The sequence below is a fragment of the Thamnophis elegans genome, chromosome Z (assembly GCF_009769535.1).
Source record: "Thamnophis elegans isolate rThaEle1 chromosome Z, rThaEle1.pri, whole genome shotgun sequence".
NCBI lineage: Eukaryota > Metazoa > Chordata > Lepidosauria > Squamata > Colubridae > Thamnophis > Thamnophis elegans.
This window is the reverse complement of record NC_045558.1, coordinates 41,142,812-41,168,773: the sequence shown is the minus strand read 5'-3', so window position 1 is coordinate 41,168,773 and position 25,962 is coordinate 41,142,812. Positions and strand designations below refer to the sequence as shown.

At 39.8% G+C, this 25,962-nt stretch overlaps 1 protein-coding gene and 1 long non-coding RNA gene across 8 annotated transcripts in view; both read left to right on the top strand.

The window, feature by feature from the left end:
- Positions 1-258: 258 nt before the first annotated feature.
- LOC116522092 lies at positions 259-19,991 on the top strand. Of its 4 annotated transcripts, none has more exons than XR_004256929.1 (6): positions 259-298; positions 8,711-9,189; positions 12,164-12,887; positions 14,276-14,396; positions 14,866-15,184; positions 18,261-19,991. It is a non-coding gene; the product is annotated as an uncharacterized LOC116522092 (long non-coding RNA). The 4 variants fall into 4 exon arrangements; XR_004256930.1 differs by lacking the exon at positions 259-298 and having other exon boundaries at positions 2,109-8,811; positions 8,993-9,189; XR_004256931.1 differs by lacking the exon at positions 259-298 and having other exon boundaries at positions 2,109-8,811.
- Positions 19,992-21,365: 1,374 nt separating this feature from the next.
- Positions 21,366-25,962, top strand: part of OSBPL3 (oxysterol binding protein like 3) — a 102,836-nt gene continuing 98,239 nt past the window's right edge. For 2 of the 4 annotated variants that reach the window (XM_032237674.1, XM_032237671.1), the window contains exon 1: positions 21,366-22,889. The gene's annotated coding sequence lies outside the window, so the exon portion shown is untranslated. Of the gene's footprint in view, positions 22,890-23,933; positions 24,025-25,229; positions 25,314-25,962 lie in introns of those variants that run through there. The other 2 variants (XM_032237673.1, XM_032237672.1) reach the window with 2 other exon arrangements.

Here is a 25,962-nt window from a genome sequence, read left to right as displayed (position 1 = left end):
TTCTTGTGCCGAATTGATCACTCTCTGTAGTGCCTTCCTGTCCACAGCTATTAAACCAGCATATCATACTGTAATACAATATGTGAGGAAACTTTCTATGGTGGACCAATAGAAAGAGGTCATCAACCGTTGTTCCACCTGATTTTTTTGCAGGACTCTAAGGAAATGAAGTCTCTGTTGGACCTTTCCAATCACCAGAGACGTGTTGTTTTTCCAGGTGAGATCTTGACTAATAAGCACTCCCAAGGATTTAAAAGAGGAAACCCTCTCCACACAGCCCCCCTCAATATACAGTGAGGTAGGTTCCTCTCTGTGCTTCCGGAAATCTAGCACCATCTCCTTTGTCTTATAGTATTTAGATGTAAGTTGTTTCTTGAGCACCATGCGGATACCTTCCGGCCTTCTTCCCTGTATGCTGATTCATCCCCTTCAGTTATGAGACCCAGCACTGTTGTGTCATCTGCAAACTTTATTATGATGTTGGATGGATCAGAGGATATGCAGTCATATGTATACAGTGAATACAGATAGGGGCTGAGCACACAGCCCTGAGGGGAGCCTGTGCTGAGCTTCAGCATGGAAGATGTAGAGGACCCAACCCTTACTGTTTGTGGACGATCCATCAGGAAGTATTTGATCCATTCACAAGTAAGGGGAGGGAAATTCAGGTCAGTCAACTTTTCAATGAAAATTCCTGGTAAGATGATGTTAAAGGCCGAGCTATAGTCTATAAAAAACATTCTGACATAATTCCCAGATTTCTCAAGGTGGCTCAGTGCAATATGTAGAGTAGTGGTGATGGCATCTCCTGTTGACCTGTTGCTTCTATAAGCAAACTGGTGTTGATCAAAATTTGGTGGAAGACAGGACCTGATGTTGTAGGACCAGCCCTTCATCACTATAGACGTCAGTGCAATGGGTCTATAGTCATTCAAGCTTTTTATGGATGCTTTCTTCGGAACTGGGATAATTGTGGCTGCTTTCAAGCATGATGGGACTCTAGCCTGTTGAAGGGAGAGGTTAAAAATTGTTGCAAGGACCCCTGTTAATTGGTCAGCACACGTATTTACCACTTTCCCCAACACCTCGTCTGGACCTGCAACTTGGGATTTACAGCCTTCAGCTGAGCTCTCACTTGAAATTCATCCAGAGCGAATGGCTGGAGGTTACACATAGTTGGGCTAGAGCCACAGAGACTGATCTTTTGACCTCAAAGCAGGCAAAGAAGCTATTTAGCTCCTCTACTAGCAAAGCATTAGCATTGGCTATTTTTTTCGTATTGCCCTTATAGTTGGTTAGGTGTTGTAGCCCCTGCCGCATCTGTCTTGAGTTATTATCTTCCAGATACTTCTCTACCATTTGTTTGTATTTCTGTTTAGCCACCTTAATTTCAAGTTTGCCCTGGCTTCATTGTATTTGTCTTCATTTCCTTCCTTGAAGGTGGAGTTTCGGGCTCTCAGAAGTGATTGTACCTCTGCTGACATCCAGGGTTTACGATTACTATAAACTTTGATGCGCTTATTCACTGTTACATTGTTTATGCATGTTTTAATGTATGAGAGTACAGTGTCAGTGAATTCTTGCAGCTCCAAATGTTCAAATATACTCCACTCGGTAGTCTCAAAGCAGTCCTACAACTGGCAGAGTACTCCCTCCGGCCAGATTGTGACAGTTTTCAAGACTGGTCGTATCCTTTTTCCAAGAGGGATATACTTTGGGCACAATAGCAGCTAGATGTGGTCAGACATACCCAGATGGGAGAGGGGAATTGCTCTATATGCCTGTCTTACATTTGAGTATATATGGTCTAAAGTATTCTTACCTCTGGTGGTACACTGCACATACTGCACAAACTTAGGGAGAACACACTTTAGAATGCTTGATTAAAATTCCCAGCCCTGTATGTGTGCGCATTTTCCACTGGCCAGCTGGTTTTAGAGACTCTACTGTGAATGAATGGGGGGCAGGGGGCATGCAGGAGATGTGTGGGCATTCATGGGGGCATGTGCATGTGTGGGGGGCTGTGGGATTGCAGGGGTCATGCACGCATGCATGGGGGCAAGGGGAGTATGGGGAATCACATGAACATGTGGGGTGTGGGGCGCATGGGGAGGTTCACACGCAGATTGCATTATGGGTGTGCACACTTTAGGCCTGCGACAACAAAAAGATTAGCCATCACTGATATAGAATAAAGTACTTAATGAAGAAAGCCTTTGTTTTTCTGGTGATGTAGAGGGAGGGGTCACGGCAGGGTTTTATCACAGCCTGATTGGTCCATTAGACTGAGAGAAAACTTCTTAGCCTTCAGCTATCCCATTGGCTCCCAGCTTCCTCTCAGTCTTTCTGGTCCTAGGGCTGTTGATTTGGCTCCCTAGGTAGGAAATGTTTTTACTAGTGAGATTTCTACAATTCCTTGCTTTAATTCGTGTTATTGGCTATTCTAAATTGTCTAAATTACTTAAATTGAGTAAATTCAGCTGCGCCCAGATAGGACAGTCCTTGCTGCCCTAAAATGGTGGGGAAGGCCCGTAGGGCAGCTCCTCTTTCCTTCCGTGGGCCAGGCTCCCTGTGCTGATCCCCAGGGCCATTGTCGGGGGTGCTGGGGGCCATTCGCAGCCGCGGAAGAGCCCACAGCACGGGCGGCTCGATTTGGAGGCTTTTGGCGCAAAAGAGGCGAGGGGGAACCGAGTGCATCGTGCGCGCTGATGCGCCCTCCTCGCGCTTACCAGCAACCCAGCCGAGCCTAACAGAGAATTTCCAGCCGCTTCTTCGTCGCAGGCCCCCTCTGACTCCTCAGAAACTTTTCGGAGGCTGTAGTGAGCCACCAGCAACTAGCTCTTTCAAGCGGCGGTGAAGCAGAGCATTTTAAAAACTCCGACGGAGCTCTGGCGGCCATTTTGGAATTGACATGTGGCCTAGCCCTAATGGTTGCCTGCGTCTCACAGATCCTGGTCTACTATACCACACCAACCCAGGTCCCAGTCTACTGCACCTAAGCCAGCTTGCAGAAAGGTCCCGGTCTACTGTACCAGACCATCTTAAAGAAGAAACGGCTGGAGACGCATGAGTGCCACAAAATGGTGGCCAGGGCTGACTTTCTGCCAGTGGAGGCTACCCTAACCCCCGTGGGCATGGAGAGCCTCCCAGACCAACCCAGGTCACGGTCTACTGTACCAGACCAACCCAGATCCCGGTCTACTGCACCTAAGCCACTGGCTAGCACAAGAGCATCCAGAGCGGTTGAAAAGGATGAGCTTAGAAGGCAAAAGGCCTTGGAGAAGACAATTGCTAGGGCAGAGAAACAGGACTAATCCAGCAGGCCCCGATCCAGGTCTAGGTCCCCAGTAGGGCCAGATCCACGACATTCACCTTCTCCTCGGGGTCGCTTCAGTCCTTCCTCCCCATCAGCTTCCCCCTCCAGATCCTACATCAGTTCTAGGAGGGAGGGTTCCCCTTACTCCCTGCCAGGGTCCCCCCTACCTCAGGTGCAGAAACCTGAAAACCCCTTGGGGGTTCCTCTAGAGGCGTCCGTCCTGGGTCTCATCAACATGATCCAGATCCCTATCAGGACATGGAGGATCTAGAACGCCTCCCAGAGAGTATCAAGAGGTTGATCTCAACTGCCATATCTCGTGGCATTGCGCAGAGGGACAAACCTTCTTACCATACCAAGTCTCATTATTCCTCAAGGACTCGGTCCAGGGACGTCTCTCCTTCCCTAGTTAGTGAGGGTTCCACGCGGGGTGATGGAAACCAAAGTGATATGGGGTTTTCCAAAGATGAGGACTCCGCTCTGGATTCCCCATCCTCTTCTAACCTTCTTCCACCCGCAGCCTTCAAGACCTTGCTTCACAAGGCACGCAAGACCACTAAAATAGGGACTGGGGATCCCACTGTTCCTCCTCCTAGGGATCCTGACATGGCAATGTTCTTCAACACTGATGTCAATAAAGAGGAGATTCCGGCTCCTCCGTTTTTTCTGGAGGTGCTCAAAGGGCCTTGATCTCACCCTGCTAACTTCTCCACACCAGGCAGCAATGATCATCGCGTCTATAATCTGGAGAAGGCATTCGCTCAGGCCCTGCAGTTGCCCGCAATCAACACTCCGATTGTGGCCCTTGTCTCGTCTTCCCCAGTCATATCAGGGGACGCGCTGGACAAGATGAAACCCGAAGATAAACAGGCAGAGCTTACCATCAGGAAAAATTTTAAGGCCATGGCCTGGGCAATTAGGGCCGCAGCCGCAGCATCGTACTTTAACCGTAATACGGTGATGTGGCTGTGCCAACTCCGTATCCCAATAGAAGACGAGGAATTCCATCAGGACATCACCAAAATTATGGCGGCCTCATAATACTTTGCCAACGCCACCTTAGATGCAGTCAAGTTTTCCTCTAGCGCCCTAGCCACATCTGTCACTTCTCGCCACCTGCTCTGGCTGAGAAGTTGGCAGATGGACAATAAGTCCAAATGGAACCTGGCCGCCGCACCGTATATGGGCCCGAGCCTCTTCGGGAAGGCCCTGATTTTGGTAGAGAATAAGGAGAAGAAGGTGCTACCTTCCACGGCTAAGAAGTCAGAATCCCATCCCCACCCCTACCACAGACCATCATTTAGGGACCCAAACCATAATAATCAGGCCAGATTCCAGACCTTCAGACAGGACAGGCAGTTCCAGCGATCCACATATCAGGACCACAACAGGTACCAGCCACAATCTAAGTGGCCCTTTCGCAGGGGGGGGGGGCGATTGTCCCTTCCGCAGAGGGAAATGACTCGAAACCAAGTCAACCCATAGGTGGCCACTTCGCTCCATATGCAGATCAGTGAGACAGGATCACCACAGATGCCTGGGTCAGAGCCACAGTTCGCCACGGCCTGAAGCTGGAATTCCTCTCCACTTCTCCGAATCTCTTTCGGAACTTCACTCCATCCAGGAACCCAGAGCGCCGCCACCTGATGGATCTTGCCGTAGCCCACCTGCTAGAGATCAGGGTGGTGGAAGAGGTTTCCTCTTGGGAACGTGGACAAGGTCACTATTCGCACCTGTTCGTGGTCCTCAAGAGCTCGGGGGGTGGTGGAGGGCTATCCTGGACCTCAAACGTCTGAACCAGTATCTGGTTTACAGACGGTTCAAAATGTCATCTCTAAAGACCATCCTCCAGGGCATCCGCCGGGGGGATTTCCTGGCCTCCGTGGATCTGACGGAGGCCTACTTACATATTCCGATGCTACAGACACACCGGAAATACCTGTGGTTCTCCCACGGAGAATGCCACTTCCAATACCGTGCACTCTCATTCAGTCTGGCCTCGGCCCCACGCACCTTCATGAAGGTCCTGGCAGCATTGGTGGCTCACCTCCGCTCGAAACCAGTGAGACTTCAATGCTACCTAGACGACGTGTTGGTTCAAGCAGGTTCCCTCCATCAGGCAATACGCAGTCTCCGGCTCACCATCCAATGCCTCCAGTCCCTAGGGTTCTCTGTAATTTTCCCGAAAAGTCATCTGTCCCCGTCCACACAGATCCTTCATCTAGGGACGATCATAAATGCAGAATCAGGGATAGTGCAGCTCTCCCTGGAACACCTAGCCAGTCTTCGCCAACTAGTAGCTTCAGTCCGCAGAAGGCGGTCCGTTTCCATCCTGATCTTGTCTCAGCTACTTGGCAAGATGGTATCCTGCATAGGGATTGTTCCTTGGGCCAGGCTGCACCTACGTCCACTCCAGTGGGCCTTGATCCCCTTCCAAAAGAGGCACCTGAGCAATTCTAACTGAACTTTGCGCCTGACACCAGAAGTCCGCTCGTCCCTCCTGTGGTGGCTATCCCCAGTGGTACAATGGGGGGGCTTGTTCTGGGAGCCGGACAGGGTAACCATAACAAAGGATGCGAGCCTCTTCGGCTGGGTGGCCGTAATGGACACCAACATAGCCCAGGGTCAGTGGTCTGCCACGGATCTTCTCCACAATATAAACCGGCTAGCACTCTGACACTTCCAGCATCAACTTCAGGGCCAACACATCCTACTTCTCACGGACAACGTGGCCACAAAGGCACACGTAAATCGACAAGGGGGGACACATTCCCGGGCCTTGTGGCAGGAGGCCCTATGGCTGGGGATGTGGGCTGAGCGACACCTAGCCTCCATAGTTGCAGAGCACATCTCCAGGGAGATGAATCACCAAGCAGACTGGCTGAGCCAAGTGACCCTGGACAATGGAGAGTGGCAGCTCATTCCAGAACTATTCCAGAAGGTCTGCCAGAGGTTTGGCATGCCAGTGGTGAATTTATTTGCCACACCCAGAAACGCCCAACTACCGCGCTTCTTCTCCCGGTTCTGGTCCCGAGAGGCGGAGGGCACGGATGCTGTCAGGAGCCACTGGCCAGCGGGCCTACTTTATGCATTCCCTCCCATCTCCCTCATTCCCGGGATGGTCAGGAAGAGTCAGAGAACGGGCTCAGGTCATCCTACTTGCCCCCTACTGGCCCAGGAATCCATGGTTTGTGGACCTAATCCAACTGTTGGTCTCCCCACCCTGAAGGATACCTCGGGAGGAAATCGCTTTGTGTCAGGGGGTCCTGGTGCACCCGGAGCCCCAGTGGCTCCACTTGACCGCCTGGCACTTGAGCAGCAACTCCTGAGGAGTGTTAATCTGTCCAAGGGGGTCATTGCCACCATCGAAGCATCTAGGCGGCCTTCCACTACCAGAATATACAACTCCACTTGGAAGACATTTGTGTTCTAGCCATGACCTTGATCCCTCCAGGGCCTCAATCTCCATAGTCTTGGAATTCCTGCAAAAGGGTTTCGAGAACGGTCTGTCCCAAAACACTTTGCGCAGACAGGTGGCAGCCTTAGGCACGGTTTTGGAGGGGGAGGACTCTTATACCCTCACACATGCTCCCCTCACTAAACGCTTTCTAAAAGGGGCTGCAAACCTTTGTCCACCCCCATTCCATAGATTCCCTACCTGGGATCTCCCGCTGGTCCTCAGAGCATTGACAGGGGAACCGTTCGAACCACTCAGGATGGTTCATATGTGCCTAGTCACCCTTAAGGTGGTGTTCCTGGTAGCTGTCACCTCAGCCAGGCATATATCTGAGTTGGGTGCCCTCTCTTCTAGGGATGACCTCTGTCAGTTCCATCCTGGCAGAGTGGTCCTCCGTCTAGATGCCACATTCCTCCCGAAGGTGAGTATCCCGTTCCATAGGGCTCAGGAGGTTATTCTGCATAATTTTTGCCCGGATCCGTCCCATGAACGCAAACGGCTCTGGCATAGGCTGGACGTTCGCCGGGCTCTCCGGATTTACTTAAGAAGGACTGTGACAATTTGCAGATCAGAGGCTTTGTTTGTCTCCTTTCGACCGGGGTCCCTGGGATCTAGGGATTTTTCATCCATCATAGGGAAGTGGCTGAGACAGGCCATCATGGCTGCCTATGAAGCATCAGGTCAGGCTTCCCCTGCAGGCATCACTGCCCACTATACACACAGCACCACCATGACTGCAGCCTGGGCCACTAGGGGTCCATTTGAAGACATCTGCCGAGTGGCCACGTGGGCCCCTCCAACTCCGTTTATATGACACTACCGGCTGGACATCTATGCCTCGGCTGAGGCGTCCTTTAGTAGAAGGGTCCTTCAACAGGTGGCAGTCACTCCTCCCTGGGTCCTTCTCCTTCCCTCCCTGGGATTGTAGCTTAGGTATGTCCCTGCCGTGACCCTTCCCTCTACATCACCGGAAATAGAACTTTGGTCTTACTTGAACGTGTCTTTTAGGTGATGTGGAGGGAGGGGTCACGTTCCCACCCTAGCTAGTTGAGTTAGGGTCCGGGGGAGGTCTCTTCTGGGATCTCTGTGGGTTTTGTTTGCAGACAAGGACTCTGTTCGCCATCGAGGAAACTGGGAGCCAATGGGATAGCTGAAGGCTAAGAAGTTTTCTCTCAGTCTAATGGACCAATCAGTCTGTGATAAAACCCTGCCGTGACCCCTCCCTCCACATCAGACACATTCAGGTAAGAACCAACGTTCTTTTTCTATTCACAATTAGTTCTTCAAAAAAGGGCAGATTTTAGAAAATCATTATGATTTGCAACTTTTTCTTCCATCAAATAAAGGAACTTTTTATTCTATCTATTATACTCAAATCTTGCATATTTTTATTTCTAAGAAGACTGACATAATTAATCTTGTCCCCATTCCTATTTGCGCTCTTAAAAATAAAATAATATATATGTTAATTTGGTTTTCCCTTGGCTTTTTCCCCTTCTGACTTTACTCTCATGTAGTCTATTTGTATATGATGAAATGTTTAAAAATGAGAAAAATATTCTAATCAAATATTATGTGATTCTCATTTTTAAAAAGAAAATTAACTGAATATTTTTTTTAATCTGGCCATAATCTACCCCTAGAAAATTCAAAGTGCAAATATTGATAACATAAGATGCTAATTTAGCACCCATTTCATTGCTGTTAAAAGCAAATGATCCTGTCAAAAAATAGTGGTTGACATTTAATTTAATACCATAATCATGACTGAAAACTTAAAAGATTTGTACCCAGATTTTCAATATTTAAATGAAAATTTGACAGTGTAATAACAAGCAATGGCTGTCATTCCCCTAATAAAATAATTTAAAATCTCATGCAATGTAATCTAATTGAAATGTCTTGATATTTTGTTTATTTTTTTGTATCTTTTACAGTGTTTCAAAAATTTGGTGAAAAGATCATGGATGACTTATGCAATAAAGTACATGATACTTGACTAGAAGATGAGCTCTGACTAAATACTTTGAATGTTTTGGTAAATTTATTTATTTATCTGCATTTATATCTGCATTTCTTAATGTATTTTTTTTCTTTTGTCTTTATGACAAAGTTGCAAACTTTATTAACAAAACATTGTTACTAAAGTCTTACTAATGAACTAGTGATAGCAAATAAAATGGTCCTGCATTTTAAAATAATTTCTCATTAAATTACAGGAGAGAAAATATGTTGTGGAAATTGCTGGAGAAGTTCCTATTTTTCTGGAGAAAACCTGCAAAAATAATCTCTTTTTTTTGGCCCCATACTCAATGGAGAATTTGGAAATATAATTTTTGCTTAGGTTTAGAAATAAATCAACCACGCCCAATCTTACTTATAACTTAACAGCTTGTTTAGAACTGCTTGTTATTTGGTAAATTTCTGCAAAATAACTCTCATAGAAAAATATTTAAGCAAGGTTCTATATTGTCTAACTAGAAAAAGGACTAAATGCACAAATACCCAATTTCTTTAGATTGTTTCTATGTTGCTATGAAATTTTCTAGCCTTTTCTTATGTAAAAGCTTCCATTTGGCAATTCAAAAAATATATATTTTTCCTGCTGTGAAAGGAGTCTGAGGTGAAAGAGGGAAATCCTTCTCCTGTACAGGGTTTCAATCAAAAACTCAAATTGTTTTGTTTTGTATCCTCTGAAGTAATAGATTTCTTATATAAAAAAAATAAACTGGGAGTCAATCTCGACAATGAAGCAGAAAAGCGGGAGGGAGGGAGGAAAGAAAAAGAATAAAATGGTCTTCAAAATGGTCACATAATGATCTTCTAAACTACAATGTACAGTGAAAATAGTGAATATAATTATGTCCTGTTAAAGGTGAAATGAGATCGATCATAATCCTTTAGAAAGTACATTTGAATCCATTTGTAGCATTTTAAATGTTGTGGTCAATATGTACCAGGACACTATGATAGAAAATAACTTAAATATTTTATTTAAGGAAAATCTAGTATAAACCAATTAAGGCAGAGATTGCAACAGATAAAAGAAATGGTTTTTCCAGCAGTAATATATGCCAGTGAAAGCTGCTCCCTTAGGGAAAAAAAATGAGGCAAAGAAGAAAATTCTTTGAATTATAGTTTTGGCAACAGTTACATTATAGACTTCAAACACTATCAAGCAGTTGGTACTGGAAGAAATAAAGATTGACTGTTCCCTTGAGGTGATCATTAGCAAGCAGAACTCATATAATTCAGGCATGTGATGCAAACTAAAAGAAAAAAAATGCTTGGCAAGGTTAAAGGAAAGTCAATTGATCAGGGACGGATGGAACTATTGATCCCTGACAGAAGAGATCAGGTATGTCTCTAGAACAGTGGCAAATTATTAGTGAAGACAGATCAGGATGAACAATATTCTTCTGTATGGTCAGTGTCATATCTGATTCAGATATGACTTAACTAAGCTTCATAACATCAGGTTAGTAAAGTCATAAATCCTGTGCAAAGTTTTCTGCAGTGGGGAAGTACTTTGCATTAAAGATGTGTGTGAAGAAGTAACATTGCTCCCCAATAGTCAGGGACAGCTGAATTTGGTTTCATTTAAAACATATTTAAATGATGCATATTATATGATTTATATTATCTACCTATGTTTAAGTAATTTTTCTTCCATCAAGTTAAACTACAGTTTGGACACAGATACATTTCTAGAGATTTAGGTTATATATTACTACTGCAAACATTTTGCATTCATGTCCTTTGGCCATATTGGAAATTATGGAATCATGAGTATTAATTTTTAAAAAATATATATGATGAAAATTGTTTCTGTGAAGTGTTTGTCTAATACAAAACATTTGACAAAATACTACTTCATCATGAAGGCACTTCAGTATGTTTTAGAGTGTTAAAGAATAACAGAATATCAGAGTTGGAAGGGACATTGGAAGGCTTATATAGTGCAACCCCCTGGTCAAGCAGAAGACTGGACAAATGGCTATCAAATCTCTTATTAAATATCTCCAGTGATGGAGCACTCGCAACTTCTGAAGGCAAGCCATTTATCACGACAGCAAAGCTTTCATGAATCAGCTACATGGAATTTCAGAAAGTATTCACCTTACTTAGTACAAAAGAGGGACAAAGAGATGATAAATGGTATGAAGAAATGGCAATGAAAAGTAAAAAATAAATGCAGAAAACGTGTAGCATCAATAAGCAGGTGTGTAGCTTGGGGAGATCCAAAATAAGCCAAGTCCAACAGAAGAAATTATTCATAATTGAAGTACAGTAATAAACTCTACCAGTTCACACCATAATTCCCAGATGGATTCTATATATCTCAAAGACCAGTCAGGAATTTTCAGTTTTAGAAGGAATCCCAAAATGTTTAGCATATTTAGTTCAGTTTTTTTTAAAGGAACATTTATCATGAGAACTGTATGTATGGTGTATATTTTTACCATTATAAATCATTTCAGTGTTGATTATGCCAATGTTCTTCCTAGGGAGAAAGTGACAAAGTGCCAGAAATCTAGCTATTTGCTGAAGTTGTTTTCACAATGACTTGTGAAAGATGATTGTTGAATTATCTGATTATTGAAATTGTTGTTCTGTTTTGGAAATAACACCAGAAAACATCAAAAACACGAAGTGGGAGAAAGAAACACTAGCTACACAGTCTTGTGTTCCTGTAATATATACTGTGTGTGTGTATGAATGAATGAATGAATGAAAGAAAAAGAAAGGAAGGAAGGAAGAAAGAAAGAAAGAAAGAAAGAAAGAAAGAAAGAAAGAAAGAAAGAAAGAAAGAAAGAAAGAAGGAAGGAAGGAAAGAAGGAAAGAAAGATGAAATCTTTCTGGTACCTTTCAGTTCTTTTGGACTATATACCAGGCAGAATTGACTGTGAATAATGCGAATTGATTAATTCAAAAGATTTATGAGACTTGAAAACCACATAATAAGACCATCAGTGGGGAAAGTTGAATTAATTAACTGGTCCATATGCTGAGTGGATACTAGCATGCAGCACTTAATCTATACCAAATAAAGTTTCAGAACCCAGAAATCATCATGGGGAGTGGCTAAATTATTATTTTTTTGCATAGACCTGGAATAGTAGATTAGTAACTCACGGGAATGGTGTTTTCCAAAGACTGAAGGATAGGGTGAGGTTGGATTCCCCTCTCCCATTTCAGGAAATAGTGTCACAGGGTCAAATTGTAGTAGGATACCATCTAAAAATAGTCAAAAACTGTCCCACTGATTTTTGCCTGTAAAATATTGGATTTCAGTATGTGGTATAAGGGAGCTCTAGGGAATGCAAAAAAACAAAACAAAAAACAATAAAAGCTTATAATGCTTTTTTATTTGTCTTCTTCTCTGCTAGATCACTGTATTCCACGAGGGAAGGGGGGGAGCTCTTTACTGCTATATATTCATTAAATCCATTCTGAACTAGCAATAATACATTGACTATTACTATGGAACATTGGTTCCGGTGTTGGAACAATTCCCTATTACCTTCCTCCCACGCTGAAAATAGGTACTTTATTTCTCCTCTTTGTCCTTTTATGTCCTTGCTAGTTTTAAATTAATGATTAGCCCAAGTTGTAATGTTTCTTCTACCAACTTCTGTCTATGTATAGCCTCTAAAACTTAACCAAATTCTCCTTATTAATTTTGCTTTGTCCTTTGTTCTACTTCTATTATTTATTTGATGGCTGTTGTTTTAGTATGGAGTGAGAAGAAAAATTTGGTAAGAAATAATCATATAGCTGAAAAAATTAACTTTCAATTTTTTTTCTAAGCAGCCAGTATTTCTTGTTCATAAATGACTTCTTCTTTCCAGCTGTTGCATTATTGCTCTATTATGTTGTTTTCTTGAAAGGGGGAAAGAGGAAGAAAGGAGGTAGATAAAGAAACTGCCTCCATTCTTGACATAAGCATCATCATAATTAACAGGACAGGCTGTTCTGTGAATCTCATTTTCAGGTAAAGCATGTGCACAAATATGATATTTTCTCGAGATGTTATTCAATAATGTCTTTCAGTGAGACATCAGAGCGGGTTGATAATGCTGCCAGAAGTACAAATTCAACTCTTCAGTTCTGGTTAGTGGACAGCCTAATCCTTTGTTAATAAGTGTTATTTGAAGAGGAATAGGTTTCAGTGTGGATTAGCTTTCACTCTCTCTTAGCTTCTTTGTTTTCCTCCCCGCTGTGTTAGTAGCAGAAATATGTTGTAAGGTCCCTCTGCCCTCTTCTTGTTAAGAGTATCAAATTGAATCTCTTAGATTCTAGCACTTACAATCTTATTCCTAATGGCATATCCAGATGGAAATGCCACGGAGAAAACATATCTGCTTCTGTTTTTCTGACTATAGGTGAATATTTCTGAAAAGGAAATAAAGGATTTGATGTAAGATGTAAGGTCTACTTTCAAGTTATGTTGTTGATGTTTTTTGTAATTTGCAGTGTAACATTACAGTGTAAGATATGATACTTGGTAAACATGCCAACAAAAATTTCACGTATAACTCTAAATATTCTACAATTTCAAAGTATTATAGTAATTTAATCCTAAGAAGCTCTCCCATCCTAATTTTGGTATTCCACTATTGCAACAATGAAAGGAATTGAGAGAAATCATCTATCCATTTGGAATCATCAATATGCTGGTGATATGTAATTGTATATCTCATTCCTGACTGCGAAGGTGAAAATGTCCTGCTCCATTGTCTGCAAACTGTTTAGGTCTGAATAGGAAGGAAAAGTCTCAGGCTTAATTCTGATTACATTGAGCAGGACTGGAACTGTTTTGGATTTCTAAATTTGGGGTGGTTTTAAATTGTTGACCTGGAAATAGCAGTAGACTTATATACCGCTTCATAGGCCTTTCAGGCCTCTCTAAGCGGTTTACAGAGAGTCAGCATATTGCCCCCAACAATCTGGGTCCTCATTTTACCCACCTCGGAAGGATGGAAGGCTGAGTCAACCCTGAGCCGGTGGGATTTGAACCGCTGACCTGCTGATCTAGCAGTAGCCTGCAGTGCTGCATTTAACCACTGCGCCACCTTGGCTCTTTGGGATTGCATTTCCCCATTCAAGAGGATCCTCCTTGATTTTCAGAAACTGCTGAAGTGTGACAGAAAGCTATAGGCAGGAGGACATTTGCCCACAGGTTCATCTAATTCACCAATTCCATTGTTTAACTGACCAACAAAGAGGTCTATTTAGCTGGTCATTCGCACACTGATAAGACACTCTACATGGATTGTCATTAAAAACCATATAGAAGCCACAATCATTCCAATTGCATCAGTGCAAGCTGTAGTTGGCATTTCACGCCCATCATGTAAACTTTGCTTGACGAGCTGTACTGTTACCAGTTGGCTTTCAATTGCAATTTATGTTGTTGGTTGTCACCTTATAAAGTCCTTCATGGGACAGGGTCTGGGTTTTTGAAGGAATTGTTGTATCTAATAATTTCTGCCTTTCAGATATGATCAAACAGAGGAGGTGGTGCGCTCAGAGTGTCATCAGTTAAAGATTGTCATTTATAAGAACCAAAGAAGTATATCTTCTCTGTCATAGTGTCATCCTCTGCAATATTACCCCAAGGTACACACGGCTTTCACCTTTCAAATGTTATTTATATCTCTGAAGATCTAATTGTGCTCCCAGGCCTGGCTGTCCATGGAGCCCTGGTAATTCTTGTCTGGCTGACTTGTGAAATTCACACAGTAAACTATAGTCATTAAAAGATCTAAATTGAGCCACAGAATTCATACAAAGTGTGTAAAACCAGACTATTCCTTCATCTAGCTGGGCATTGTCTATTGTCACTTGCTTATCTGGAAAGGGGTGCACCTATGTCCCTCCCCAGACACTGTATGCAAACTAAAGAATTTTCTTCAACACCCCTAAGGATTAGAAGAGGGTGGTGTTTTTTCAATCTACTTTTAGTCCCTCACCCTCTTTAACAATATATCTATCATATCAAAACCTACTTTGAATCTCTTTCTTATAGTGTTCTATAACAACTAAGCCTGGTTGGTAAAATCTCACCATTTAAATGATCATTTTTCAGAAAGAAAGAAAAAGAAAGAAGGAAGGAAGGAAGGAAGGAAGGAAACCTCAAAGAAACTAACCCACACAAAACCAAAATCAAAATGGTCAGAAGCAGAATGGCTAAGCAACTCTTCTATCACTATATTTCTCCAAATCTTCCAGCCTTCCTTTTTCTCATAAAAAGGAGCCGCTTGAAATTGGTTATAGACTTTGAAGACTACTGTCCATTTTATTTATATCACTATACTATAACTGTCTTCATTTTGTGAAGATCACACATCTGGATTGACAGCCTCCTATTGATACACATGATACTATAGGGGACGACCTTTGATTGGGTGAGTTTCCAGGCCCAAACCTGGTGATGATCTGTTAAGTTCTATACAGTTTAGTATCAGATTGCATCAGGCATCATTTGCCCAGCTGGTGAGAACATCTTGAGAGCCCTATTAAGCCCTATTAAGAATGTTCCCTCTATTTGAAGTGAGGGAGATATAGATTAGTTGGTGGGCATAGACTTCTTGCAATAACCCCATACTCTCCCACAAGAATCTATGGTCCAATTTGACACCAATTCTGAATTTGGAGCAGGATATCTATTTCTATTTTGATTAAACTCTGTATTGAAGCTTAATTTATTTGTATTGCTAGTTGAACATTTTTAGTTCTGCATGGTTAGAAATGCTGTACTTTGTTTATTTACTTATTTAACAAATTTATATAGTTACCCAACTCACACATAGGTGACTGAATGAGCTGCTCTTATTTAAGAAGTTTTTTTTTTTAGCTTTTGTTTTGTGGCTTAGGTCAGAGTCCATTTGCTGCAGTGAAATTCCATCTCCCCAAGCAAAGCTATAAAAAGACACTGTGAAAATGCCGTGAAATTAGCAATAATTAAGCCAGCCCACTTGACTGTTCTTGTGTCCCTGTTGTTCATCAACCATCCCACTCATCTTCAGCACTTTGGAGTAAAAACTATGATTAGGTTTGCACTCAACTCATGTTCTGAGCACTATTTTTTTCAGGAAACATGTTTTCCACATATATTTTTCCATACCATTTTATCACTATGACCTAAAAATATGGCACATTAACAGATGTTATTGAAAACAGCTTCCAAAAATATATTTTAAACTGCTAGGTGAAACAGTTTGGTTTGGACATCAAATATTCTATTTATAACTTATAATTATTAATTTATTGTTTGAAATACAGAGAGGAACAAAAAAGATGGAGGCAAAACAGACAGAAATAATTTTATTTATAAAAGAATTTATTATAATTATAATGTACATGTTAAGGTTAGAAGTTGGAAGATTAGGATTATGTATATTTAATTGTATTATTAATGTTAGCATTGTGTAAAAAGTATATTGACCCAGTCAATACATTATCCACAAAATATGTATGGCTGTTAAAGGAAAACTACAAATAAAACATATGGTATATTAAAAAAAAAGAAATAATTTTATGTTTACTTATTGCAGACCAAGAAGTCTAAGGAGTGTCAAAGACATCTTTTTATATATTCTGTAATGTATCTTTTACATAAAAGATATAGGCCTCTTTACATACCTTATAAAACATAAGCATATGCTGTAATATAAAAACAATTAGTAAAGGAAAGGAGGCCTTAATATAACCAAAACCAAATAATTAAGGATTTAAAAAGTTGAAACTGAATGTAGAATTTGATTTTTTAAGTTGCTGCATAATCATAGAGTTATGTTAAGGGAGTTATTTAGATGAAGCCCAGCCTATGCTTAAGGCTGAAATTCAGGGGTATCCCATTTCATATTAATTTTATTAAATTTTATAAAATGTACACTTAAAAATAACATAAATTCACACTCAGAAGGAAAGATGAAGAGGAAAAAAAAAGATAAAAATAGAGGTGCAGAAACATATGAAGAAAAAGAAAGGAAAATTAACATATATGCAAGAATGACTACTTCTTGCAAGGATATAAGAAACATGTTCAATTCTTAGATTAACACTATAATATAGTGTCCATTTTCTCCCACAAAAAGAAAAAAAACTATTATTTAATTTTGACAATCATCTATTCCACATGACATATTTCAATTCTTTATATTTTATATCATATTGGTATAAAAGTACCAACTGTAGATAAATTTTTTCAGTGACTTTTCTGACATAAGAATTTTTAGCTACTGTTGGCAATTCAGGGATATTTGAAGAATGTTATTTAAAAAGTCATCAGGATGGTAGTATCAAAGTTCTAACCATTTTATCGTGTGGATTGTGTGTGCAACACACATAACAATAGGCTAAGCTTTGATTGCATTGTCCCATCCATCCACCATTCTGACTTTTTGGATCATGCCCTTCAGACACCCCCACCCAAACTGAAATCGAAACACCTCTGTCTATCTCTCTTTGATTATCAGTATATTTAGTGCAAAGGAACCCCACCACCTCTCTGGAAAATAATTTTCATCATCAATCTGTTCTTTCTGTTAGGAAAAGTTTAACTAACGTTCAATCAGAAGTTTGTTCATTTATTTATTTCTATTTCAACTTCATTATTTTTATAAGTAACTTATAACTACGTTTCTTCCACTTCCTATTTTTTTCAATACAATTGTGTGTGATAGGTAGCTGGGAGAGACTGTGTCAGCATTCCAAATATCATCCAGAATTAAATCAGAGTTCAAAGTATAGCTTTCATCAAACTTCCAATTTAATAAGAGAGACATGTTGGTACAAACTGTGGAAACCCGAATCTGAAAGCTTTCGGGTTTCCACCCAGTTGAAAATTCAAAACCTTACCCCCATACCCACAAATCCATCACATGGTCCAATGTTCCTCTGTCATGCTGGCATTTCCACCCATCTAGTTCCGGTCAGGTGCAGAGAGAGACAAAGATGACCTTGGGCTTCTGGAAATGAATGTTTTATTACGACAACAACACATTCTTCAATTCTACTCTTTACTATTCCCCCTCCCAGTTACCCCACTATTGTAACAGCATAGTAAAATAATAGTGTGTGTGGCAGGCCAAAGATCCTAAAAGGAATATAACTGCAGGCCTGACAGACTGGCTATAATCCAAGGTGACACTCCCAACTTTCATGCCTAAGGCTCTGCCTAAGGCAGAGCTAGAATTCTGAGTCTGTTTAATTCATTATTCCATGACTTTCTCTCTTGTACAGTACAGAACATTATTTTTGATGTTTTGTTCATGTTTTTCTTTTCTTGCTTTCTATTGGTTGCTTCTTAGGATTGAAAGTGATTGGCCTAAGTCACCCAGTTGGCTTTGTGCCTAAGGTGGTATCTCAGTTTCTAGCTTGATGCCTTAACCTTTACTTGTCCACCCAATTTTGAGTCAACTGTGAATGATCATTCAATAATGCAAATTTGAACAGCATTTCTTCTTCTTTTTTATCCAGATATAAAGGTGGATAAAGTGGAACAGCACAAGGCCTAGAATTAAATCCTGTGACACCATCAAACTGCTGAAAAACCCTCTTTGAATTTGATTTTTGAACTAGCTGTGTATTATTTGCTATGCTATCAAATTTATGTTTAACTAGCTTAACTAGTAAAAATTTTTACTACCAGTTCTGTGGGCATGGCTTAGTGGACATGGCTTGGTAGGCGTAGCAGGCGAAGGATACTGTAAAATCACCAGTAGGAGGCAGGGCTAGTCAGATGTTGTATTTACCGGTACTCCAAACTACTCAAAATTTCCGCTACCGGTTCTCCAGAACTGGTCAGAACCTGCTGAATACCACCCTTTGGAGTGGGAGAGACTTCTGACTTTCTGCCTGTTACCCATTGACAGTATCAGAAGTCACAAAACATGTGATTAGGGGGCTCTTGCAGCCGCCACAATTTGTGAATAAAAGTAATCTGAATATCCTTGAAATTTTAATTCCACAATAGTCATGGGTTCAAGATCTTTTAACACTTTTTTTTTAAGATCATGGATTTGAAGTACCATAATACAAAAATTATTCTGCTCTAATATACTGTTTGGACTAATTGAAGGGTATAAACAGATGCACAATAGGAGTTGTATTAGTATCTGCAATCCACTTTCCCATTCAGTCCTTTTCTCCCTCAAATAAAAACTGACTGTCCTTTTGTCATAGAAGTTTGAATAAGTTAGAAAAGTAGAATTTTCAAAAAAGTAACTTTCAACCAACTTCATTCCTATCTCCATCAGAGAAGGAATGTATTTCAACTTGAATGGAAAGCACAATTTCACAGCTGGGTTTGTAGTTTAAACTGTAGCTTTGTTCACCTCCCATGTAGGATTTGGGCTTCTATTACCATCAACCTTAAGCAAAGGGTGAATAGTAAAGGACTGCTAAGACCTGCATTGCAAAACACATCATGAAGTCCACATATCTTGTAGTTACCAGTGTTTGAAAACACTGATCTACTAGTTAGATCTGACCCTTCTTAGTTTTTCTACCTATTTTTTCAATATCAGCCAAGGTCATCCAAGGGCAATGCAGCATCTTCAAAGGTGTTAATAAATAGCTATGAAGGCAAAGAGTTTTACAACTTAATTGAAGTCATATTTTGCTTTATTTTTTAAATATGAGCTATGGATATGATTATCATTTTAAGGAGTTTGGACCACAAATAAATAATATCATTTTGGAATGGAAGACTAAAAACTGAGCCTTTCACAGCAACTTTCAAAACCAATTTTTAGGAGAAAGGAGCTGATGTCACAAAAGAATGATGTGCGACCTCAGAGCTCCGAGATCGCAGCCAACACTTTTGCCGCTAGATGGTCCATTCGGACCTAAACCATCCCGAAGAGATGGTGACAGGGAAGAGTATGTCTTGCTGATCACAGGGACATCACAAAGTCCCTGATTGATCCAATAGAATCTCTTCTTGCTGGCGACAAAAAGCACAGTCTCAAGTTGCTGAAGTCGGGACAGCTCCGCAATGGGAGGAAAGGGGAAAGAGAAAGTGTGTCCATCTGGTGAGGAAAATTTATTTTAATAAAAGACTGCCCAAAAAAGATTGAAGTTAAATTAAACTGGTAAAGAAAAGAAAATAAGCAGTGAATCTAAGTATTATTGAACAGTGTGTTATCTTTTTATTTTTTTCTATCGATGGAAGTTTTTTGAATTTTTTTTACTTTTTAAAGTGAAAGTATTGGATTTTCTTCTTCTATTTCTTTTTTTACCTATGGGTTAAATCTTTTCCTTTATTTCTACAATACTGGTTGGGATGGATTTTTTTTTGTTTCATTTAAGAATTTTTTCTCTTCTAACCTGAAACATAAAGAATATATAAAAGGAATATAAAGAGGGTAGTAATTCTTAGAGGGAAAAGAAGTTACACTGCCACTTGGAGGTTGAGACCTGGAAACATTTCTTTTTCTTTTTTCCCTTTGATCATTTTGACCTTGAAATTCAAAGGCTTCAGCTTGTTTATAGAGAAGAGCATGGGTTGTTTACGCAGGTGCTCTCTGGATGCTTGTTGGTAGCTGGAAAGAAGTGAAAACAAAGATTAGTTTTTAAACTAGTGACAGTGTTTTTAGCAATTGGAAGGATGGCACTACATCAAAAAGAAACCATAACATTACAACAGATTATGTTTGGAATTCAAAAATTATTAGAAACAACAGAGAGAATTGAGAAGAGATGGGAAAAATATTGAAAATATAAATTTTAATGTGGTAAAACCTGATGGAAAAATGGAAGATATCCAGCAAATGGAAAAAGTGGAGGCTTGAGTCCTAAAAACCCAAGGGAAAAATGAACAAAGAGGTAAGATAACCGTGGATATTGACAGTGAACTGAATGTGGTTGGAGATGGAAGGAGTGGAACAAGGAAAGGGAAGATAGATGGAAAGGTGCTTTACTTCAGATTTCAAGGTATAGAAGAAGAAGAAAGAAGAATTGATGGACTTAAGGAGAGAAACATTGACAAAAACACTACTGGTAACCAAAGATAAGCTGATTAAAGAAGCTGATGAACAGTATTGAGATTTTACAAGATATGTAACAAGCAACAAGTTGGGAAGAGAAGTCCAAACAAATTCGATTAAGGAAATAACCAGAAGACTAATTCCACAAATGGCAAAAGAAATAGGATTACACTATTACTGGAAAGACACAGGTTGAGATACAAAAATCAATAAAACACTAGTTAAATTTAGTTAAAATTAGAGCATTATGTTAAAAATGTAGTGATAATGGATAAAATTAGGTAAATAATTGATAATGATAACAATGTATGTATTGGTTTGATAAATTTTAAATGGTGAAAAAAGGGGGAAAAGCAAGTTAAACTTAGTCAAACTATTGTTAAATAAATGACTGATAATGATAATAATGTAATAATTTGTATTGATATGCTAAAAGAGAAATCTGATATAAATTGTAAATGATTAAGAAAAGGGATCTAAAATGTTGTTATTAAACATAATTAATTTTTATTTTGAATGTGTTATAAAGGTACAATGTGTCTGGATATATTGAAAATAGATAAGGGAATGCCACTATGTGGTTTTATTTTAAATTTTGGAATGTTTGTTATAAAGAGACGTTAAAACAACTATAGTTATATGAAGGATGAGGTATGATGATAGCAATATATGTAACTGTGATGTAAAATATGTAACTTGATATGAATCATAGATGATGACTCTGGAAGGGATGCACGAAGTTCTTTGTAACCAATTGACACACTTTCTACAATTGTAATGGAAGATGATTTTAAGGTGTTTGTGTATTAAAAAATAATATATATAAAACCAATTTTTAGACTTATCCTAAACTAGGAAGAGACCAGCTTTTTTGTTGCATCCATCAAGAAGAGAAAGAAAAGCAAGGGTTTTGAGAGACAAAGAGAGTTAGGGAGATACAGAGATATAGATTCAATTAATATTTATTTTATTTTTGTTTGATCCCCTTAAATAAATGTTAACTCCTGGAAACTGTCTGGACTAATCACCACAATTTTCTTGATAAGATTTTTTGGAAGTATTTGCTATCATCATTGAATTTGCTAGAGCTGACAGACTCACTAGTCCAAGGCCATCCTGCTGATTTTCTATCTAAAGTAGGTCTAGAAACAATTGTCCCAGTTTATTATGATACCTTAACTGCTACACCCAACTGGTACTTTCAATATTTAGACAGTGGCATTTTCCTCTTACCCATTTTTTTCAGCTATTGCACAAATGCATCATGGCAATATGTTTCTGCCAGGTCCTCACAATGTTGTTTCATCTTCTCCCTAATTCATTAGTAATTTGTCTTAATACGTCTTCACAATTGATATTTAAAGAAATATTTTCTCTCAGGTTCAATCAGTATCTAGGGGAAGCCTCCAGAAGTACAAAATCATTATCCACCTGTCTGGGGTGAATGTAGGAAGACAATGACTGGGAACAAAGGCATTGGAGCAGTAATCTATAAAAGGATTTTTTAAAATGTTTTTTACACATCACATGTCTGAAACTCCGAGAACATCTCTACATCCCTTAGGCATGAAAGCTAACCACGTGATTTTGGGCCGGTCCCTGTTGCTCAGCCAACCTACCTTACAGGGTTGTAGGTGGGAGGAGTATGAAGTATGTTTGCTACCTTGAATTATATGTGCAAACTCTAAAATTTCCATAAGCATTCTGTTTTCTATGGGTTGGGCAAAAACGCCGGTAATCAAAATCAAAACAATTTTCTAATAGCCAAGAACCATGCATTACGCTCCGTAGTTCCGCGGAGGAGTAAAGAATCGCCAGAGGAATTCTGACTACTCAGATCTCGTTTCGCTAGCCAAGAAAAGTCGAATGGCGTGCCAAATAATTGATGCGATTACTGGAAGAAAGCAAGGCGAAACCCCGCCTCTTTGAGAATAGCCAATAGTAACCGCAGCCTTAGCAGAATCTGGGCGGTGTTGACGGAACCTTCCTTTTGTTACTGCATTGAGAATCCATAGAAAGAGACGGGAAGACCGAAGCAAGTATTCAGAACTTTGAAATGAGCCCGAAGCGATCCGAGCATGTCTGGGGCTGTTTCCTGCTTCTTAATTAAAAAAATAAGGTACATCTCCTGAAATCTTTCTTGCATTTCTCTTCTTTCCCTCGGTTTGCCTGCGAAATGGTTTTAAGGTAGCGAAATGCTATTTTGGTCTAATTAGCCATGCTTGAATCGTCACATAATACAGTTTCCTTGATGGGGTATGGAAGCGAAGGAAGGGGTTGTTTTTTCCTCCAGCTTGGTTACGATCCTTTTAAGTTTTTCTCCGTTGCAAATATTCTTCCACGGTAACGCATTCATTTTTTAAACATTGCCTCTTGCCCGGGGACGATTGCTGTTTAGTGGCGCTGGTATTCCTTCCTTGTAATAAATACCTTGGATGCCGTTCGGGAAGGACCCCGGGCGAGCGTGAGGAATTCTGGAAAGTCGTGTTTCTTAAAACCTGACCGTTGTTTTACATTAAAAGCACGAGTTTGCATGTGTTTGTGGTGTAAAGCTCAAGAAATAATGGAAAGTAATTTATAATTAGATCATATGATTAAAAAGAGGAGAAGGGAACTAAAATTTTGAGTTTGCACAAAGCGCAACCTTTTCTATATTTAAAATATCTGGGTCTCTTTGGACTTAAATTTAAACCCACCTACATTTCAGGCTAAGCATCTTTTCTTCTTAACTTTGGAAAAGGCAGCGCAGTTAGGGTAAATCATCCTTGCACACAGAAGTCTTATCCCGCCGGCAGGTTGACAGGTTCTTTGATTTGTTCCCAGTGGGTATCTGCCCGCCCGCATCATATCGCCCCTTGCCACCTGCCCTAGAAACGCTGCTTACTGACATCATGGAAACACCCCGCCGCCCAGGAAAGCGCATGCAAATACTGTTCGCTCTAACGATTTCATTTGGTCAAAACAACTGTCAATCAATGGAAACGATTCTCTGCCCCTTCTGAAGACCCCCTAGGAACCGAAATGGGACGAGCTCAGGAGGCTCCACCCTATTTCCACAGGTAGCGTTGCTTAAAGTGAATATATTTCCGTTTCTCGCTCCCGTCCGCCCTGTTTTTTTGCTTTTTAGCTTTGGCAGCTTATTCAGAGGAGGTGAAAAGCCTCTTGGGTGTTACTCTTTCCGCGCTAAAGATACAACAGCTTTGAGAAAGCTTATACTTGTCTAACCTATGTTTCAAATTGCTGCCAGATCTCAGGTAAGAATAAATTTTAGGAAAGCTTGTTATTCCGGATAGATTTTATTTTTGAACGTTATGAGGGGCAGGAAAAAACTTTTAGCAGACTGAATTTTGTACAACTTTAATGTTTCTTTCCTGTTCAGTTTTTTTAATGCTTCCCTCTATTCATTTTGTTTTGTAAAAGTAATTTTATAAATAGTTTTGCTCATGCACAGATAATTCTGTGTATATAGATATAAACAAGATCAGAAACTAAAGTGAATTTCTTTAGATTGATAACAGGGTACTGTACTTCTAAATGCAAAAAGTAGATTACTTCTCTGATTTAATCAGGTTTTGAAGACTTTTTCCTTCTGAGTGGAAGATTGCTGGTATAAATGGTGAGGTTAGAGCCAATAAATTGGTGCTTTTTCTTCTGATCTAACATGGTTTATTACATGTTTAGGGAAGTCATATTGCAGATTATGAAACTTCTGGGCAGGAGCTAATAGAAGCTGTAATATCTCTGGAAAACATTAAGCTGCTGTAGGAGAAAACTGTCTAAGCAAATTAATAGAATGGTTAAGAACCTCTGCTGAAAATCACCCCATTCACCCTAACAACCATGAAGACATGGATTGTCAACCAGGATAGCAGTTAATAAGACAGCTGCTTCAGGACTGATCCAGAGAGCCATCCTTCAAGAAGTAATTTAAAAAGTGTTTGTAGTATTAAGTGTTGTGTGGTTTGTTTTTAAACTACCATAAATACATTACCTTTTCCAGAAAAAAATAAGCTTATTTCTTGGAAATAAAGCCCATTCTTATATCTCAAATACAATGATATATTCCCAAAATACATCATTGATGGGCATTTGTGTTTATCTCAGTGGTTTCTTATTTCTTGACTGCAAAAAGGCTAGACAAAATTTTATATGTGGCATGAATGCCCCATACTGACAAAGCCACTTGTGAACTGTATATGTATCATCAAAAATCTATGAAAAAGCTCACATGCACCAAAAGCTATCTGTGTTTTTACCTGCCAAAGAGTGCTATGAAGTCAATATTTATGTATAGTTTATTGTTTTACAACCGATCCATCAAAAAAGATAGAAGCTAATTTATTTTTAGGCTCCCCATTTTCTTAGGCCAGTTTGCATCAAACCATTATGTTACAACAAAAACATAATTAAAATGGAAAAGAGAACTTTTTTTTTTTAACAAAGACTTTTTTACGATTAGGAAGAATGTGGGAAATAGTTGATATCAGAAGACCTGGAAATTTGATGGAATTTCAGGTGGTCTAAGTTACAGAACTTCTGAAAAGTGAGTTTTAAAAGCATCCAACCAACCGATCAATGCATCTGTAACTTAACAGAGGCAATTTTAATTGAAATTTTAATATAAATAGTGGGCTGGGGTAAAGAGAATTACAAGAAGGGGAATATATTTCATGTTGGCTCTTACACTGAGAAATTTTATGCCTCTTATATTACTCCACAAATTCAGAATAAGATACTTTCAAGCACAGTTTAAAATTGCTATTCTGATTGAGTCTAAACTTTTATTCAGTTTATTGTGATTCTGTATAACAAACATAGATGAGTTTTTTAGTAAGTGTGAGGCTAATCATTAATCCATCGCAATATCTCTATCACCAAAATTTTAGTGCAGTATTTTGAGGATCAAGATTGTAAATAAGAAGAAAGAATGTGTTTTCTTAGGCTCAATACACCCCCTTTCTTTCAGAACTCTTAGTTAAATGTCCGGTTCCTCAGAGGTATCATCATCATGCTCCTTTGAGCACTCTCAGGCTAGATTAAAAAAATAATTTTGACTTAAAATTATATATTTGCAACAAGATGCAAATATATGGATGTGTTGTTTCCCTGGTTTACTTATAATATTAGCTTTTACCTAGAATTGAAACTCGCAAGTTTCAATAATTATGACCAGCGTTTTTTCATTTGCATTT